At 44.3% G+C, this 21,133-nt stretch overlaps 1 long non-coding RNA gene across 3 annotated transcripts in view; it reads left to right on the top strand.

The window, feature by feature from the left end:
• The window catches only part of LOC123802776 (uncharacterized), a 77,621-nt gene that overhangs the window by 2,850 nt on the left and 53,638 nt on the right, over nt 1-21,133 (top strand). For 2 of the 3 annotated variants that reach the window (XR_015723376.1, XR_006782647.2), the window contains 3 exons: nt 3,613-3,741; nt 3,847-3,994; nt 6,647-6,738. This is a non-coding gene — a long non-coding RNA (uncharacterized LOC123802776). The remainder of the gene's footprint in view (nt 1-3,612; nt 3,742-3,846; nt 3,995-6,646; nt 6,739-21,133) is intronic. The other variant, XR_015723377.1, reaches the window with a different exon arrangement.

The raw sequence follows: 21,133 nt of genomic DNA, 5'->3' as shown, positions 1-21,133 counted from the left end.
TCCCTTGTGGTGCAAGGGATGTACTGAGCTCAGGAATGCGGAAAGAAACAATCCTGCCTCCTCCCGGAGGGAGCAGAAGGTCAACACCCTCACCTGTGCAGGTGTTAATACAAGAGAAAAAAAGTAGTCAGTGACGGCGGTAGCAATATATATATGTATTGCTCATTTGGAACCCAAATGTATGTATTTGCATATATGCATGTGTGTGTATATATTATATGTACAAATACATATATATTACATACAGATACATGCATATATACAAATATATATTATACATGCGAATATATATACACCTGTATGGGTATATATATATATATATGTGTGTGTATATTGAGTGTGTAGACAGTCCTCTCTCTTAAAAATTAAAAAGTATACTGTCACCTTCACAGGGTTTACAATTCATACATATTATATATTATATACATTAAATCCTAATATATTCTAGAATATAGATCCTAATATATTTTATTCTGTATATTCTAAAGGACATGTTCACCTGCTTTCACAGACTTTACAACTTATATATACATAAATGATATATAGATTATATATTTATTCTAACAGTCTATGATATATTCTTATCGATTATATATTATATTCTAACGCCCTATGATACGTTATATTCTAACATTCTATGATGTAGTCTAATCTGTTTTCTTATAGATTTTAATATATTTTTATAAATTCTAATATGTGTTCTAAAAGGCATGTTTAGCTGCCTTCAGACTTCACAATTTATATACATAATATTAGACATCTATTCTGAGAGTCTATAATGTATATTCAAGTATATTTTATTATAAATTCTAACATATGTATATATATTGTAAAAGACATGTTCAGGGCCGCCTGGGTGGCTCAGTTGATAAGTGTCTGCCTTTGGCTAAGCTCCTGATCCCGGGATCCTGGGATGGAGTCCCACATCAGGCTCCCTGCTCTGCGGGGTGCCTGCTTCTCCCTCTGCCTCTGCCCCTCCCCCTCCTTCTGCTCTCTCTCTGACAAAAAAAAAATAAAATCTTTAAAACAAATAATGAAAAAATAAAAAATATGTTCGGCTGCCTTTGCAGACATTACAACTTAAGTATATAATATTAGACGTATATATTATATTCTAACATTCTGTAATGTATATGGTAATATATTTTATTGTAAATTCTAATATATATAGTCTAAAAGACACATGCAGCGACTTTTACAGACATTACAATTTATATTTACACGCATATATTTATGTGTGAAAAAATATACATATTGTTTTAAATTTTATTCATTAGAGAGAGAGCACGAGCAAGGGGAGGGGCAGAGGGAGAGGGAGAAGCAGACTGTCCATGGAGCTAGGACCCCAACATGGGCCTCCATCCCAGGACCCCGGGATCATGACCTGAGCCAAAGGCAGACACTTCACCAGTTGAGCCACCTGGGCGCCCCTATATATTTTGAGTTAAATATATCTGTGTGTATTGCACTCAGTGAAATAAACCCATACTTTGGAAATTTACATGGTGGGTTTCAATACTTTGTTCCAAGAGGCCTTCCCAGGGCTTCTGGAAAGAGATCCTTCCAACAATTCAGCAATGCATTGACTCTGGACTCAGCCAGGGATGGAAGTTGGTTTTTTTTATCGCTGCATGCCCGAAGTTCTGTCCGCTTAGGATTTGGTCTTTGGAGGCAGGCAGAAAGTTCTGGTAGGTGTGCACTTACAGGATTAGGGTCTCAGACTTCCCTCATTAGATCTCCCCGTAATGCAGATAAAGCCCTCTACTGGTTGCCCCTTGTGTCGTAGGGATAGAGCAGGGGGGTTTTCCGTGGTCAGAGTGTTTGCTCCTTGTTTCCCAGACGCGCTGTGGCAAGGGCAGGCCCTGGGGCTTGTGTTTTCGTGGACGGCCGATGAACGTTTTCTTAGCAAGGAGTGATTCCAAAACAGAGTGGCACTCACAGTTCCCAGCTTCGCAGTCGTGTGGTTCTCATTTGTTCCTGGTCACCGGACGGCCCCGTGGTGGGTCTATGTGCGTTTCATGGGTTAGGAATTCATGGTAACCTAGTTCGTGGGTTACGTTCTGGGACAATGCTGGGCGCTTGGGCCTCCACGCATGGAGCCAGGCCCACCGTGAGTCATCAGAGGTGATGACACTTATTTTATAATTATATGTGGTAGCCACAGGAATCCGAGCCTTCCTCTAGTGTGAGCCCTGGTGTCTCACCCCCATGCAAAACAGCCCGTGTGGGCTCGAGGTGCCATATTTCCATGCAAAGGGGACCTGCTTTCCAAACCCCTCCAACCTCACTTGTTTCAGACCTGCCCCGATCTCGCCCCTCCATAAAAAAGACTCCAAATAAAAAAGGGAAAAAATGCCTTGACCCAACACGTGTTCGAACCAGGTGAAGCTGACCTCGAAAAGCCCTGTCCGGTGATGCAAACAACGTCTTCACCATGGAGACACCACACGCAGTTTGCCGGGTGGGGACCTCATGAGTTCCAAGAGGGCTGAGAGCAATTAAGTCATCCCGGGGCAGAAACAGGAGTCCTCAAATAATTGCAGATTGAAGTAAGATCAATGAGTCATCAATCACCAAAGTCAAGCAAAACCCTGAGGCTCTCTGTCTGGCCAACTTAAAAGTTTGAAAATCTGAACACATCCCAAGGCAGACGGACGTGATTTTTCGTGCATGGAGCGCTGACTTCTAAAAGTAATAATGATAATGCCTCTAAACGTGCCTATTTCCTCGGAGGTTTTTCTTGAGTGATGTTAAAGAAAACCATATAGGTTTTGCATTGACGGGGGTATAGCATTGCCTGGGCCACACCAGCCTATAATTAGACTTTGCTGAGTTTACTCTGCACCCAAGATATGCATGAGAATTGTTGCTTCTCAGACGCTGGAGAGGTTTATGGGAAATGTATTGAATGCACACGGTTGCCTCCTGCTTTGCAAAATGCAAACACATCCCCTGACCTTATCACTGGGGTCAGAGGAGCTTTGCCACTCCTTTTGGCTCCTGGGTTAGTCTCGGAAGCTTTTAAGTAACTCAGGAGCCTGAAAAAGTAACAAGAGAAAAATGGTCTCCAATGGAGTTGTGTGTTTCTCCAGCCACGGTAAATGAGACGCTAGTATGAAGCGGTTCTGTGGGATTAAATGGTATTTAGATGCTCACCTTGTCTGGTCTTTAAAAATGCCAGGAAGATACTACAAGAAAAGAAAGTAAATTCTGGAAATAGAAGGAGTCAAGGGGAGATAAAATCAGAACAATACAACTCGAAGAAGATCCCCGGGGCCAGTTTTCCAAATCGCGGAAGGGGACGTCGTAAACTTGTCAGAAATAGAACGACAGGGGTAGATAGAGGAATAGTTTCGACTACCCAAAAATGTGAGAAAGTTATGGAAATATAAACAAAATTAAAATACGTTGATGGGAAGCGTGCGTGGTGGATAAAGCCAAACTGATATCTGGTCCAAGGGCATGAATGCACAATTAACACTCCTGCAAAAAAGGCATAGTGGGGGTCGTTCACACAGTGAGAAAACACGTGGCTAATAAGTAACAAAGAAATGTATCGAAGCACAAAAGTGGCCGCTGTTTTTTTGTGGTTTTTTTTTTTTTTTAATCCAGCTAACGTTAGAAAGATGAGCTATTCCCACAAGGACAAGAGAATTCTTACACACTCCGAGTGGCCATGTCCGTGAGTGGAAGACCCGACACTGTTAGAAGGGATCGTGCATTTCGCTCTCGTCATTTTACGTGCGTGAATTTATTTTTCAAAATTAAATGTGGGATTATATGGACAGCTTTCTGATCAACGTCAGCGATGGTTATGGGCTGAATCGTGTCCCCCCAAATTTGCAGGTGGAAGCCCTAAATCCCCACACATGAGGACACGGGGAGAACACGGGGTCGAGATGCCAAGGAGAGAGGCCTCAGGGGGAACCAGCCTCGGCCCCGCCTGGATCTGATTCCCAGCCTCCGGGACGGTCAGAGAATAAATGCGTGTCAGGTCAGTACTGTTACAGTGACCCTAGGAAAGTAATACGCCCAATATTCAAGGCAGCTTATATGATCGAGAAAAACAGAGATACGTTCAACACCCCAGATAGAGGGCTGTGTCTGCTTTTATGTTGTTCTGTTCGTGTGCGGAAATCTTTATACTCCTCGTAAATAGTAAAAAAAAGGGGGGGGCGTTATGATTACATTTTAAGTAATATAGGCAGTCATCCAAATGTTATGACACACTCCGATGTCCCTTGTCTAGCAAAATGACCTAAAAAAAAAGTAGGAAAATGTCAAAAAGGCTGTGTGTGGATTTTGAGAACGTTTGTAATTTTTTTTCAGTGTTTCACACATTTTTTTGTAATGAGGAAGCTGACTTGGGAGCATGAGAAATGATTTCCTGGGAGATACAGATGGAGAGGTTTGGAAACTGGTTTTGGAGATGTGACCGATTGGATTGAGAGAGTTCTGTAAGGTCTTGCTAGGACACCTGTGCATTTAATCTTCATTTCCAGGACGGAGGAAGGAGGACATCTCCCGGTCTTATCTTCGAACCGGATCGTTTCAGTTAGTTATCAGTACTTATCCCGGCAGGACTTGGAAGGGGGAAGTTGAGGAGTCTCGAAGGACTCCAGGGAGGTGTCAGCAAAGACAAAGTCACGCCCTGACCTTGCAGGGAAAAGCTTGGCGAGTAGGAGTCCTCCTGAATGGGTCAGCATCAGCCCACGGAAACACAGGTCACAGCCTGACCCGGGGAGGTGAATGGTTTGTACGGAAGAGCCAGTATGAGAGCAGGGATTCCAAAATTCTGAGAATAGGAGACTTGTCATCACATGGGAACTTGGGTTTCCTGTGATAAAGCCCGGACTTTAAAAATAGTTTGGTATTGCGGCAGAAAAAATCTGGAGCCCGGAGGGCACCTGCCATTTGCATGTGGTGGAGAGAGCAGGGCTTACCCAGGAGATGTTATGCAAGCAGGTGGATGGTGATTTCAAGTTTCTAAAAAAGAGGATTGGGTCTGCGCTCCTTTGTGCCAAAAGCAATTTTGTATGTGTCAAGATGAATGTTAAAAACAAAATCACGGACTATGAAATGACAATAGGGACTTTAAAAGGGTAATAATAAAAAACGTGCAATAATAACTGCATTTGTAAAATACATATATTTTAGGGGCACCCGAGTGGCTCCGTCGGTTAAGCGTCTGTCTTTGGCTCAGGTCATGATCCCAGGGTCGTGCGATCAGCGGGGAGACTGCTTCTCCTTCTCCCTCTCTCCCTTCCCCCTGCTTGTGCTCTCTCTCTGAAATAAATAAAATCCTTAAAACAATAAAAATAAAAAACAAAATATATATAATTTATAGTATACGTAATTTATAAAAAATATGCATCATTTGGGGACAGGGAGAGTTTTCTAAGAAACCTTAAAGGAAAGGCATTTTGTGTTTGTATTGTCTAGGAAAAATATATACACACTTTTATATAGACGTGTGTATCTATATACAAAATATATATGTTACAATATAATATATATGGATACATAGTAGACGAATATATATGAACATATATACAAATATAAATCTAAGTGTATATAAACATATATACATATATAACCCTAAATATGTATGAAGCCACATGCATATTTATGTGTGTGTATGTATATATTTATGTGTGCGTTTATAATCATTTAAAGCATGCATAATTTACAAGGACATAAGCTAATTTTAAAGGCAAATGTTAGCGTGCAAAATATCCATGTGGCCTTTGTGCCCTGGATCTTGATAGTTACGTAAGGGGCTGATGCTTTTATTTCTGCTACCCTGGGAGGACTGTCATTAGGGGCTTGAGTCTGTGCCCCCAGCTGGTCCTTGGGGTAGGACGATGGGGCTTCAGGGTCTGTGCCAACCCCCGAGAAAAGTCGCTCAGCCTCTCCCAGTGGAGGAAGGAGGTTTAGCTCATGTCCATTCCTCCCACATGACGGGAACCATACACAGCACCCTGTGTAGGTTGGTTTTCAGGACAGCGGGCCCTGAGGCACCCTACAAGTGAGAGGATCCGTGTGTGCAAACGTTATGGAAGATTATCAGGAAGTGAACATCGGGGGGTCGTCCCATGCACCTGCCCCCTCTGGGTGTGTTTGGGGAAACGTGCCCCGGGCGTGTGAAGGCGTTTGGGGAAGACGGCTCATTGCAGGAGAGTTTGCAAGAGCAAAGGCAGACCGAGATCCCCGTCTCCTGGGGCTCAGATCCCACTGGGGAGCAATGGACAGTGAGCATTCAGAGGCGGTGAGAGGATGCGATGAGGGGGCTGGAAACACAGGAACAGCAAACTGGGAGGGCTGGAGGGAGGGGCGTGTTGACAAGGCAGTAATTATATGTTTTCACTCTAACCCTATAATTACATGGGTATAAGCGTATGTTAATATTTTATACCATATCATATATACGTGCGTACAGAGATGTACGATTATTTACCTATAGATATGGGCGTGTATGTGCGTACCTAGTAGGTCTTCCAGAGGGGGTGGGATTGGAGCAAAGACCTGAAGGAGGGACGGAGCCAGTGAGCACGTGTGTGGGGAAGGGACAGAGACAGCGTGGCCCAGCCACAGAGGGTATGGCCCTAGCAGCCCTTACGATGACTTTGCCTCTTCGTCCCGGTAGGGTCGCCAGACTGAGCAAATAAAAATGCAGAGTGAGGGGCGCCCGGCTGGCTCAGTCCGTGAAGCATGAGACTCCCTCCTGACCTCGGAGTGGTGAGTTCCAGCCCCACGTTGGGTGTAGAGATGACCGATGACTTAAAAATAAAATCTTAAAAACAAAAATGCGGGATGCCCAGTGAAATTTGAATTTCACATAAACAATGTGTGTGTGTATGTATAATATAATGTATAGTCAAGATGAATTTGAATTTCAGATAAACAATGTATATATAAATATATATAGGTAATATATATAATATACATATAGTATATATATACTTAATATGTACATATTAGCATAAAATATGCATATATATGTATATATATTAGCATATAATATGTCTCCATGTAATATTTGGGACATACTTAGGTTAAATGCCAAGATGAATTTGAATTTCAGATAAACAATGTATATATAAATATATATATGAGATATATAATACATGTATAATATATATAGATAATATATAATATACATAAAGTATATATATATACTTAATATGTATATATCAGTATAAAATATGAATCTATATATATATATTAGTATATAATATGTCCCCATGTAATAGTTGAGACATACTTAGGCTAAATGCCAAGATGAATTTGAATTTCAAATAAACAATACGTAATTGTTTTAGTATAAGTATGTCCCATTCTGTATTGGGGATGTACTTATGCTCAACACCCAGCTGAATTTCAATTTCAAATAAACAATGAATAATTCCTTTATTCTAAGTATGTCCCACTTGGGACATACTCAGACTAGGCTGCCAGTTGAATTTGAATTTGAGTGTATGGCCCTTGTAATCTTTGGGACGTAATTATACTAAATGTTGAGATGGATTTGAATTTCTGATAAACAACAAATCATTGTTTTATTGTAAGTATGGCCTGTGTAACATTTGGGATATACGTACACTAATCACCGAGTTGAATCTGAATTTCAGATAAATAATGAACCATTCTGTTATTGTAAGTATATCCCATGCACTATTTGGGTTGTACATCTATTAAGGGCACAGATGAATCTGAATTTCACATAAACCACAAATAGTTCCAATAGGATAAGTATGTCCCATGCAGCATTTGGGCGTCCTTACACTAAAAACATCATTCACGGTTTAGCTGCCATTTGAATTTGGCTGTCATCCGGTGTTTTATTTGGCAACCCTGACTCCAAGCCACACGCAGCACCGTTGCCAAATTATAAGCAGGAATGTCACCTGCCAGGCTCAATTTTAAAAGGATCCTTGCAGGGGCGCCCAGGTGGCTCAGTCGGTTGAGCGTTGGGCTTCGGCTCAGGTCATGAGTGTTGAGTGTTGATTTCAGCTCAGGTCATGATCTCAGGGTCATGGGATGGAGTTTTGCCTTGGCCTCTGTGCTCAGTGTGGGGTCAGCTTGGGATTCTCTCTCTCTCTGCCCCTCCCCAAGCTTGCACTCTTTCTCTATAAATTACATCTTTTGGGGGCACCTGGGTGGCTCCGTCGGTTAAGCACCCGACTCTTGGTTTCGGCTCAGGTCGTGATCTCAGGGTCGTGGGATCGAGCCCCGCATCTGGCTGTGAGCTCAGCATGGAGTCTGCTTCAGATTCTCTCTCTCTCTCCCTCTCCTGCTGCCCCTCCCACTCGTGCCATCTCTCTCTCAAATAAATAAAATCTTTTAAAATAATCATGATAAATAAATAACATCTTAAAAAAAAATAAAATAAGAATAAATACAAGGATCCATGTGCCTGGTGGGTGGAGGATAAGCTTCAGAGGCCCAGGCTCAGGGAGAAGTCCATGGAACGTTGGGAAACCCTACAGAGTGTGGGCTTCAGCAGAGCCCCACTGATGCATGGCTCGGGGCAGGTGCTCAGATACCCAGGCACAGACACGTTTCCTATTTCCTCGAGGGATTTTGCTGAGGACCAAAGCCCCAGTGGGATGCTTCTGGGGTTCTGCAGAGACAAATTGTGGAGGCACGAGGAACTAATGAGCAGTAGGGCAGTGCAGTTGCCTCTGTTAGATGCCCTTTTGGTGGGTAGTTGAGTTCTGCAAAACCCAGAGGCTATGCACCAGTGCAGTGAACCCTGATAGACACTGTGGGTTTGCAGTGCGAATGTGCTCGTATTGGTTCAGTAATGGTAAGGCATGTACCACAGCTATGGTCGATGTAAGAGGGGAAGCGGGGTGCAGGGCCAGGCGGACGTGGGAACCACATGCCTCTGTGACCCCGAAACGCCTCCAAGCAATGACGTCTATTTATTCTGCAAAATAAAAAATAAATCGAGCCATGCCCTTCCAAGAGACGAGATCATAGCCATAAAAAAAAATACTAAAGGAAGGTGATCTGTACGTGTGTATTTGAGGGAAAGATCTCAGAGTCATTTTGACAAGAAGCACCTTGCCTCACAAGATGTGAAACCATATGCCACTCTGGGGGCTCAGGAACGCTCCTTGCAGACCGTCCAGAAGGGATCCCCGAAAGACAGGGCTTTGGGATGAGGAGGGTAAGTCAATCCAGGGTGTTGGGAGGGATCACATTAAATTCCTTGTGTTTGGTTTGACTTTCTGAACAGATGTTCCTTTGTATCAGGTGTTAAAATATGTTAATTGAAAAAGTAGCCTACGGGGTGCCTGGGTGGCACAGCGGTTAAGCGTCTGCCTTCAGCTCAGGGCGTGATCCCGGCGTTCTCGGATCGAGCCCCACATCAGGCTCCTCCACTATGAGCCTGCTTCTTCCTCTCCCACTCCCCCTGCTTGTGTTCCCTCTCTCGCTGGGTGTCTCTATCTCTGTCAAATGAATAAATAAAAATCTTAAAAAAAAAAAAAGTACCCTACAATACAATATACTAAAATAAAACAAAAATAAGACAGAACAAAATAAAATAACACAAAGCAAACTAAAACAAAACAAAATAAAATAAAATAACACAAAATAAAACAAAGTAAAATAAAACAAAACAAGAGAAAATAAAGTAAAAAATAAAATAAAACAAAATGAAATAAAATAAAACAAAATAAAATGAAGTAAAATAACATAAAACAAAACAAAATAAAATAAAACGAAATAAAGTAATATAAAACAAAACAAAAGAAAAGAAAACACAACAAAATAAAAGAAAACAAAACAAAATTAAATTAAATAAAGTAAAATCCATTAGTTGTGTTGGCTGCCGGGAGAGTAAAGGTCATGTGTTGGGTACATGGAATCCCCTCTGCGGTCATCTCCAAGACGTGCTGAAGGTCATACAGCGAACGAGGGCCCAGTGCAGTGACAAAGCAGGAACACAGCCCCGGCAGAGGAAAAGCAGCTCAAAGGGCATCCCACCCTGGCAGCTGGGGCAGTCGCCTTGTTCGGAGTGAGCTGGACAGTTAGGGAGTCAGGGCCAGGGTCCCCAACAAGGGAACATGCAGTCGGGACAGCTAAGATCCAACAGCACTGACATCCTGTTTTGCACCTTAGACAGGACCCCACTGACATTCTGCTTTGCAGCCTTTGCAGAAATGACTTCTGCAAAATGTCCTAAAACAAGACAATGAACCACAAAGCATTTGTCACTGTCACGGGCAAGGGGCAGTGAAGACCTAAGCCCCCAGATGTCAGCAAAAAAAGAGACCACAAGCACATGGATGTGAACCTAATAGGTAGACAGATACGTGACCAGAGCCCTGACTGGCACAACTCAGCACACCCCGATTGCTTAAGAAAGTTCCGCAAAACTTAGAAACTCCAGGGGCAACCCTCTTGGGTTCCCTCCCTCTCCGGGAGCTTTGTTCTCTTGCTCAATACACATTGCTTTGCTGCCCACCACTCTTCATCTGGTCTACCTCTTCATTCTTCAAAGCAGCATGACCGAGAACCATGGGCACTCAGGGGACACAAATCCTGTAACAACCTGTTTACCCAGAGAGATGCTATCCAGCTCATCAGTGCCCAGCAGAGCTGACAGCACATCCCAGCACAAATTGTTCCTCCAGTGCAATCGTATTTACGAAGCTGATGGAGGCCGAAAAGACAAAGGGAAAACGAAATCCAAACATGAAGCCTCTGAGAAAACCGTGTATCCCCACATCCGACGGAGGGAAAGATCTCCCCACTCCAATTTTTTATGGCTTCTCGGGTATAATTACACCAACCCACGTGGGGCTAAAAATTATGGGCTATGAATCTCTCATGCCACTAATTACTGTTTATTTATTTTTGGATTTATAAGCGCAGTTCTCACTGTACGATGCCTTGAGATATGTAAGGTCGAGGGAAAAGAAAACGAGCCGGTCATGTATTCCTATGGAACGTACTTGGCTGGTTTTAAAGATCATGCCCGGCTTTGCTCTTGGGCATGAGTGCGAAGGACGTCACACTTGGTTTCTGCCCGCCGGGATCTGGGGCTGAGGCTACGGACCCACAGCTCCCCTGGCAACCTTTGATGCATGGAGGTTCTTTGGTTTATGCTGGAGCCGAAATTGCTCGGTTGAAGCAGACAGGTCAGAGCTGCTTTGGGGCTGCAGAAATGATCTGTGGAGCCGTCCACTGGGGTCCAAGTTCCCACAAGAAATTAGTCTGGGAAGAGGGAATAAAACATATGTGATTTTGTTTTGAGATCCCGTAGGAAGAGCTCAGCTGTCCAAGATGAAGGAGGTGGTCCAATAGCCCAACGACCCCAAGAGTAAGGACATCTGCATGCCCACCGCGGAGAGCCTTCTGACTGCATGCACACGGTTGCATGAGGTGACGTGCGTGGGTCACCGTTCCTACAAGGGTCCAGACTAAGCCCCCCTGGGAGGCTGAGACCCTGACCGCATCTTGCAAGAGGACGTCCCTGTGTCTGAAGTATTGTTCTGCTCAGAAGGGTACAGAGTGTCCTTGGGAGAAGATACAGAAGTGGTTTGCTTTGTTTTCTTTTGACGTGAAGCTGTGCGCCATAATTAGGCAATCAGTGTCACACCCAAGAAGTCTCCTTCAGAACAGCCTTAGGCAATCAGGTCAGAGTCCTGAGTCGATGCAGACAATAATAAAGAAGAGAGCTCCCCCGTAGCTGGAGGGAGAAGGAGACCGTCCGTAAGCTCACGCCTGGAATCAGACCCCTCCGATACGGAATCACGAAGGATGCTTCATGCGCCTGTCAGTTGCGTTTACTTGGGGCCGCCCGCACCCACAACGGGATGATGCACGTACATAGTAAACAGCAGCTCTTTCTGCAAGACGAGTGTTGGCTGTCGTTTGTTTGGTGTTTTGCTGAGTGTGTTGGAAGAAAGATGATGTAAGCGGTGCAGATAAGCTTGGGTAAATACAAAGAGAAAAGACCTTCGTGGGAGAGGGACGTTCTGTGGTGTGAGATCCCTGAGGAATACAGACCTCAAAACACATTTAGGGATGGATTTAGGGTGCCGTACAGAGATGTGTGGAAACGAAGTTCACTGTACACTGTGTGGCAGAGCTCTAGCTATTAAAAGTGAGGGGGCTCTGTGGGTTTGTCCCGAAGACGTGCAAAGGGACTGAGACTTCCCAAAGATGGACAAGAGTGTTCTGTGACGTGAGCTGCGGACTTTAGGGGACACTTATCTGTCAATAGATCCGCCCTTTCGTGGGAGGACGGGGGACATTTTGATGCAGACCACACAGCCATCTTGACTGGGGGGTGTAGACCTAAGTACCGGGATTTGAAAATGCGTCTGGGAGGTCTACAATTCCTAAGATGTCACCATGAAGGAATCTGAAAGCATCAGGATAAATCTGAATTCCCAGGAGGGTTCACCAATCCTGGGCCAAAACGTGGAGATTCGGCCATATTGTGGCAAGGTCAGTGGACGTGAGGCCCGGATCTCGTGTATCATAGACCATGTACTTAGTTGAAGGGTGACACATCCTTAGCCCAACATCTCCCACAACAACAAAAAAAAGATGTGCCCACCTGGACGTGGTAATAGGACCTTATGTGGAAAAGGGGTCTCTGTAGATGTCAATAGGGAACTTGAAATGAGATCATTGTGGATTAACGAGGTGGGCCCTAAATGCAGTGATGCATGTCCTAATATGGGAAAAATGGGAAATGCACACAGAGGAAGAGCAGTGTGAAGGAGGAAGCAGAGACTGAGGCATCTACAAGTCCAGGGCAACCCAGCACCTCCAGCAGCCATCAGAGACTCAGGAAAGCATGGGAAGATTCACCCTCAGAGCCTCCAGGAGGAACCAGCCCTGCCCACACCTTGATTTTGGACTTCTGGCCTCCAGAACTGAGAGAGAATCAATTCCCGGTGTTTAAGCCCCTGGCCCATGGTGCTCTGTTTTGGCAGCCCTGGCAGGCGAAGACACGGGGTCAGGGTAAGCCATCTCAGCTCCTAGGGGAAGGCATGTAGACCCCACTTCCTAATGGAGGAGTGGTCGGATAAGGAGGTGTGTCCTGGGGCATGTCAGGTCCTCTCTGGGAAATAGGGTGAGCTGTTCTTTCACACGCCCGTTTTCTGGGGGGCAGGGGAAAGACGGGTCTCGGTTTCTTTGAAGTACTCTGACTCTACCCCAAGAGGCATTCAGTCAGTGAATACGCATAAGTCTGCACAAGGGAAGCAAGAACCTTCGCCTCATCCACTTTCGGGAACATCACCTCCCGGATTTCTGAAAGCCACCAACACCCAGACTTCTGCCAACCACTGGCCAACCCCACCCCAAACACTTCCTGTTTAGGGTTGCAGACAAAGCCAGATGCCGGTTTTACCCGACCTTGATGTGTAAACAGGCGTGGTTTGAGGGTTAGGGGTTTGGGAGGGGCTCATTGTGTTCAGGCATTACAAACACAGTTTTAAAGAAAACACATTCGTTTATTTAAAAATTCATTAAAAGTTGTTTAGGGACTTCCTATGTTATTTCTCATGTAGGGTATACAGTAGATGAGCTTATGACCCATGTGTGTTTAATGCATCTTGCTGAATTAATTCCTCCCTAGTGTTTAGCCCAGGGTCCCTCAACCTTGACACTATTGACATGTGGGGGCAGATAGTTCTTTGCTGTAGGGGGGCTGTCCTGTGCCTTGTAGGGTTTTGAGCTGTTTCCTCCGTGTCCTTTAGGTAGATGCTAGCACATCTCCCCACCCCCGGTTGTGACAACCGACAACGTCTCTTGACATTACCAAATGGCCTCCGGACTGAAAGGATATCGTCCCTGTTTGAGGACCACTGTCTTAGCACAATTTGTAAATTTTATTCAACACAGATCATAGACATAATTTATATGTGTGGGTGAGTATATACATGTTTGGGTAGATAGATGATTGATAGATAGATAGATAGATAATAGATTGATAAATAGATAGATAATAGATTGATAGATGTAGATAGAAAGATAAACAGATATGATAGATTCATAGAGATAGACACATAGATAGGGAGATTGAGATAAATGTATGCAGGGAGGGATGGATGGATAGATGATTGATGATTGATAGACGACAGACAGATAAATAGATAAGACAGATAATAAGTAGATAGATAGAAAATTGTGATCTAATTATATATTAGACATACTTTCATAGATAGAAAGGCTCTAATTTACTTTTTTGAATTTGGCTACAATTGCCATTGAAAGAAAACACCCCCAAGGTTGATTGGTTTCCATTTAATCTTAAAAGAAATAATAATCTTACAAAGTTAGCAAGTAGCCAGGAATCTGTCCTATGACAAAATACCCAGGTAAGCACTTTACAGTTAAAGTGTATAATTGAGAATGCAGACCAGCATGAGCTGTGAAACTCTTGTTTGCTTGTGACTCCATGAAGAAAACTCCGTTCCGGGAAGCTGAGATTATATTTGTATAGAAAGTAGGATAGCGAGAAGTCCAATGCAGACATCACAGTGATGACAAAAAAAGAAAAAATCATGTCATGTTTCTATTGCTCTGTAAGCATAAGGAGTTGTTTTTATGTTAGGTTATTTTCATCTATACCCGTGTACGTAGCATGATTACAACATTGCAGCTATGGGAATTTCTTGCCTGGTGTTCTTCGAGAAGCTGTACGAACTTTGGGGGCTGATTCCTCTAAGATCTGTGTATGATCTATTCCTCTATGATCTCAAACTCATATCGATAATTCCTTAAAATGTAGCTAGAGTAATGCAGAAACGAAGAACATGTCCTTGAAAGCAATCCACCAATGCAGTTTTTCTCCGGGAATTAGCAGGTAGAAAACCCCGAAAGTCCTCCTTCCAACATAACAATTTGCTGCAAATATATGTTGCCTCCGTGGTGAGATGAGTTTGTATAAATGAACACCTTAACATTAAGAGGAAGCAAGATAATGAATAGTCTTCAGCCTGTTTCGACGTTGAGGCTGAGACTATATGCTTAACGTTTAAAAATGTGTGAGGTAATCACCCTGTTGCACCGGTGGACACAGCTGTGTTTTTCAGTGTGTGTGTCTGTGTGTGTGTGTGTGTTTATAAACTAAGGACCCCTGTCTTAGCACAATGTATAATTTATATTCAACACAGATCATAGACATTATTTATTAGTGTGGGTGTGTATATATATGTTTGGATAGATGATAAGTAGATAAATAGATACATAGATATGTAGATAGATGTAAGCATAGATAGATGTAGGGATGGATGGATGGATATTTAGATAGATGATAGATAGAGAGAGAGAGAGATAGACAGACATGATGGATGGTTGGATGGATAAGTGGATAGATGGGTTAATAAATGGATGGGTTAATGGATGGATGGATGGATGGATGGATGGATGGATGGATGGATGGAAAGACAGATATGGTGGATGGATGGATGGATAGACAGATATGGTGGATGGATGGATGGATGGATGGATGGATGGATGGATGGATGAATAGACAGATATGGTGGATGGATGGATGGATGGATGGATGGATGGATGGATGGATGGAAAGACAGATATGGTGGATGGATGGATGGATAGACAGATATGGTGGATGGATGGATGGATGGATGGATGGATGGATGGATGGATAGACAGATATGGTGGATGGATGGATGGATGGATGGATGGATGGATGGATGGATGGAAAGACAGATATGGTGGATGGATGGATGGATGGATAGACAGATATGGTGGATGGATGGATGGATGGATGGATAGACAGATATGGTGGATGGATGGATGGATGGATGGATGGATGGATGGATAGACAGATATGGTGGATGGATGGATGGATGGATGGATGGATGGATGGATAGACAGATATGGTGGATGGATGGATGGATGAATGGTTGGATGGATGGATGGATGGATGGATGGATGGATGGATAGACAGATATGGTGGATGGATGGATGGATGGATGGATGGATGGATGGATGGATAGACAGATATGGTGGATGGATGGATGGATGGATGGATGGATGGATGGATGGATGGATAAGTGGATAGATGGGTGAATAAATGGATGGGTTAGTGGATGAATGGTTGGATGGATGGATGGATGGATAGATAGACAGATATGATGGATGGATGGATGGATGGATGGATGGATGGATGGATGGATGGATGGACAGATGGATGGATGGGTATCAGTTGGATGGGAATGACTTCATTGAGAGGGAAAGTCAAGTTCATCCCATGGAATTCTAGGCTTGTCTAGATGGAGACTCCAACGGGATCATGTGTCCAGGCTCTACGTCCTGGGTGTTGAGATGGTTTGTGCCTGCAGTCTTGACAGTTACTAACAGGATTGCTTATTGCAACATGACACGGTTGGAAACATTTATTCATTCTCGTTCATCTGCCTTTTATTGACCCTGGAGGTCCTTCTAAGACATCAACATGAAATAAATTGAAAAAGCGTCCCCAAATTCTATGAGCCAAGCAACATTGCTGCTTATATTCATTTAATATTTTGCTTAAACATATTTTTTAAAAGGAAGAAGCGTAAGGCTTTCAAGTTCAGCATTGAATAATGGTTATTATGTTGATAATTGTAATAAAGCATTTTTCAATTATTAAACAGTGTATAATTGAAGTCTGTGCTATTTAAGACGTGGGTAAGTGAGGTGTGTGGTGTGGTCAGTGTGGAATTAACCTCTAAAATTAACACTCCTTCCTTGACTGAAGATTGAATTGAGACATACTACTATTTTAACCCTGAGTTAAGGCTTTATCCCCTCAATTTTTCTGAAATTATTGGGACTTCAGTCCACCATTTAAAAAATATTTTTAAGACACTCTCTATTTTTGTTAACTTGAAGAAACGTTAATAGCCCCGTGGAGACTGTGTTCTAGGGAATGTGGACACCCCCAGGTGATACGGAGATGGGTTTGCAGCCCAGCTTTCCAGTTACATATTGATTCAACAGAACCAATATTAACGGCTGTCCTGTTAAGGAAAATGATTGTGTTTTTAAAAACTAGATTACCAGATTAAGAGAGTCCTTTCCATTCTGAACGTGCTAAAATGATATTCATAAAATAATTTTGACTTTTATGAAAATATTCTCCGCATATTGAAATGGTATCTTTTTCTTGAAAGTGTATTTGCTCTCTTCTATACAACTGTCTGGAACCAATATTTTATTTCTGGGGAGTTTCAAGGCTCATTCAAATTATTTAATAGGCAAAAGACTATTTAGGGGAAAATTCTGTGATTTCACAAAGCGGCATGACTGTCTATTTTTACATAAAGAAATACATTCGTGAGCTCTGCTCAGACTTGCTTACCCATATTACAAAAGCGTATTTGCAAACCCAAATGCATTTCCTAAAATACAGTTTGGATGCTTGAGTGGAATAAAATGTTTCCACCAAATCAAGAGGCAAAGAAAAAAAAGTCTAACTTGTGCATGCTTAAGCATTAAATGCTTTAAGTATTTTTATACGCTCCATTTGGAAGGCAGCTTTATGAGTGTGGAGTGGTCTTTGTTCTCTGGCAAGTGCTAGAGAAAATTGCACGAATATTTTATCTCTGGATGGGAAGGTCTAAGGCACAGCACTTAGCCAGAAGTGAGCACAAGGAAATTACAGATGGCTCATTTCCCCAGAAACGACAGTAATCTTACTGCATGTGAAATCACTGCTAGGCTCAACGCTATGCACAGCGGGGGCTAGATGACTCTCTGCTGTGCATGGTAGAGTGCTGAGCCACGTCTCTGATTTCCACCCTCCAGGCACCAGAAACACTCCCTCCCCCATAGCTGCAACCACCAAAATATCTCCAGTCCTTGCCAGTCTCCCTGGGAGCAAAATGGCCCCGGGGTTGTGAAGAATTGGTCTGGAGACACAAACACTACAAAGTAGCTGGAAATCGTCAGCTCTGATCTTCGCTGGGCTACCTCGGCTCTGCAGGGTGTGGGTTTCCAAGTTTCTGGTTGGGCTCATGTTTCTTGCATGCGTGTCCAAGCAGGTGAAGAGGCAGAGGGCGTCTGGGGCATGCTTCTGTTCAGAAGACCACAAGCCCCAAAGTCACCAGACCCCCCGGGGCTTCATACCTAAACTGTCTGCAGTTTCAACCTGTCCCAGAGATTAAATCTGGGGGCACCAGGGGCTCACTCAGTTCAGTGTCTGCCTTTGGCTAGGGTCATGATCCCAGGGACCTGGGATCGAGCCCCACATTGGGCTCCCTGCTCAGTGGGGAGTCTGTGGAACCTTCTGCATCCCTGCACCAAAGGAAGATGAATTAATGCACCTGCCCATCCCTCTGGGGGAAGGCGATCTTGCCCGGACACAGGCCTTTCCTTTATTTTGCTAATTACGTCCTTGCCCCACTCTCCTCCCTACAGAAACCTTCTAGCTTGGGCCTCTCTCTACTTGCTAGGTGGGACGCTGCCCCATTGGTGAAGAGCTTCATGAAGTCAACATTTGCTCCCTTGAATTTGTGTTCTTTAACATCTTGCTTGGGGCAGCGATTGGGGGCCAAAGAGATAAGCCAACTGGAGGGCCACAGCGATAACCCGTACTGTGTCACCCGTTCATGCTTCTTCGGCCGTGACCAGGAATGCGTTCAAACCCAGTATCACGGCACAGGAGTATCTACTACACCTGCCCAAAGAATTCTGGCGCCATTTGCAATGGGTGCGGGGTGGGAGCCTCCCCAGATGACCGGTTCTCAGACAGTAGCTGGGTGTCCAGGAGGCACCTGATTTCCAACAGCGTTGGCCTGGAGATGGAATGAGAAGGCTCCTCTTCTGGAGACCTCGCAGGCCGATCTCCAGTCCACATCGGCACCTGAACCAGCTCTAGACTGGAGGCTCCCATGACTCCCTCTTTGGGTTCCATTAATTTTCAGAGTGATGCAGGGAACCTCGTCCACTCGGTAGATTACCCACCGGTTTATGACAAAGGAACAGAGGATATTAGGATAACGAATCAACTGCTGGATGAAGAGACTCGTAGGGGGAGGTTTGGATCAAAGGAGCTTCTGTCATCTTGGAGCTTGGGGTTGGTCACAGAGCCTGGTGGAAATGTTCTGTCTCCCCAGCCTGGAAGCTCACTGAACCCCATCCTTTTGGGGTTTTATGGAGGTTTCGTCGTGTAGGTAGAATTGATTAAATCGTTGGCTATTGGTAAATGATTCAACCTCCAGCCCCTCCCCCATCCATGGGACAGAAATTTCTATCCCTTTAATCCTACTGTTGGTTTCCGTGGCAACCAGCCCCCATCCTTGGGGGCATTCCAAAAGTCACCTTGTTCACCTGACAAAGGATACCTTCCTATCTTATCACTTAGAAATTCCAAGGGTTTTAGGAACTCCGTGCCAGAAAGTGGGGGTGGGGTGGGGAATGAACACCAAAATACGTATATATTTCATAGATAACAATATCACACCTGCTTTTGTGGGAGCTCCTTGAGAGTCTCACCCACGGCAAGAGTTACACCCCTGCGATTCGATCAAATGAAGGGAGTCAAGGACTGGGAACAACGACCCAGCCCCTGCTTGTTCCCCGGTAGCACTCAGTAGCTATTGATTGAACACCAATAAAAATCAATGAAGACAAAAGTCCAGGAATGAGTGCATGAATCTGGGGGGAAACCATCATGTTAGAAGCATCATGAAAGGTACCTTTCTGCCCTATTCTGGTTTGTCCCATGCTGTCCTTAAGCTTTCTTAAAAAAAAACCAGCTTTATCAAGATACATATCACATAGCATACATGCATCTGTTCAAAGCGTACCATGGAATGGTTTTTAGTACTTGCACAGATATGAGCAAGCATCACCACGGCCCAATCTAGAATGTGTTTTATGGCGTCAAAAAGAAACCCCACACCCTTGAGCTACCACGTCCCAAGCTGCACAAGCCCTAAGCAACCATTTTTTTTTTAAAGATTTTATTTATTTATTTGACAGAGAGAGAGACAGCCAGCGAGAGAGGGAACACAAGCAGGGGGAGTGGGAGAGGAAGAAGCAGGCTCACAGCAGAGGAGCCAGATGTGGGGCTCGATTCCAGAACGCTGGGATCACGCCCTGAGCCGAAGGCAGACGCCCAACCGCTGTGCCACCCAGACGCCCCAAGCCCTAAGCAACCATTAATCTGGGTTCTATTTGTTGTGGTTTTGGAATATAGGTGAGGTTCAGTGAAGTGAGGTCTGGAGCCGACGGGCAGGAAGGAATTCTTGAGGCGTCGTTGGGGCAAAATGGTGGTTTATTAAATAGCTCGGGGACAGGACCCGTGAGCAGAAAGAGCTGCTGCCCCCGGGTTGTGAGGGGTGGCTGATGATCCACTCCAACGGGGGTTGGAGTTGCGGGAGTTTAGGAAAAGGGAGGTTTCAAAAGAACTTTCATCTGCTCAAAGGACCGACCTTGCCATTGTCAAGTGAAGGTCGTTTTTCCCTCTAGCAAGGCATGAACGTGAAGACGGTTGGGAGCTTCCTGGAGGAACATTACGCTCTGGCCTCTTCAAGTATCTGTCCACGGGCTGCACGTTATAAGGACATTTAACTGTATCTACATTTCCTTCTGGAAGCTAGGGTTTGATAGAAATGCTTTGTTCTTGTAAATTGCTAAGACTTTTGTAGACGGGGGGAGACTCAGGTCCTGCAGGATTGTGGTCTCCACAAGTTAACTCTGTTTTTCCTTAGGGCAGCCAGGAGTGCCGAGCCATGTCGCATGTATCCCTCCCAAGGGGTGGGAGGGTTGTACGGCGTCAGCTCCTGCTTTGCCCTCAGCTTGCCTTCTGTTGCCTCCATACTGTTTTTATAGGTCTTCCGATTCCAGGCTTTCTTATGAATACGCACCGATCGTACGCGGTATTTTGTGACTTGCTGTTTTCCGCTGAGCATTGTGGTTACAAGGTTCATCCACGTCTGTAGCAGGGGTCAGAGCTTCATCTCTTTTTCTGGGTGAGTCATATTCCATTGTGTGCATGGACCACATGTTGCTTATCCATCGTTGATGGACGCTTCGGTGGTTTCCGCTTTTGGCTCTTGTGAATCAAGCTGCTGTGAACGTGTGTGGACAAGCTTCTGCACGAACCTATGTTTCCATTTCTGTTGGGTTTATCCCTGGGAGT

The sequence above is a fragment of the Ursus americanus genome, chromosome X (genome assembly GCF_024610735.1).
Source record: "Ursus americanus isolate L20-20 chromosome X, mUrsAme1.1.p, whole genome shotgun sequence".
Taxonomy (NCBI): Eukaryota; Metazoa; Chordata; class Mammalia; order Carnivora; family Ursidae; genus Ursus; species Ursus americanus.
This window is presented reverse-complemented; position numbering and strand designations above follow the sequence as displayed.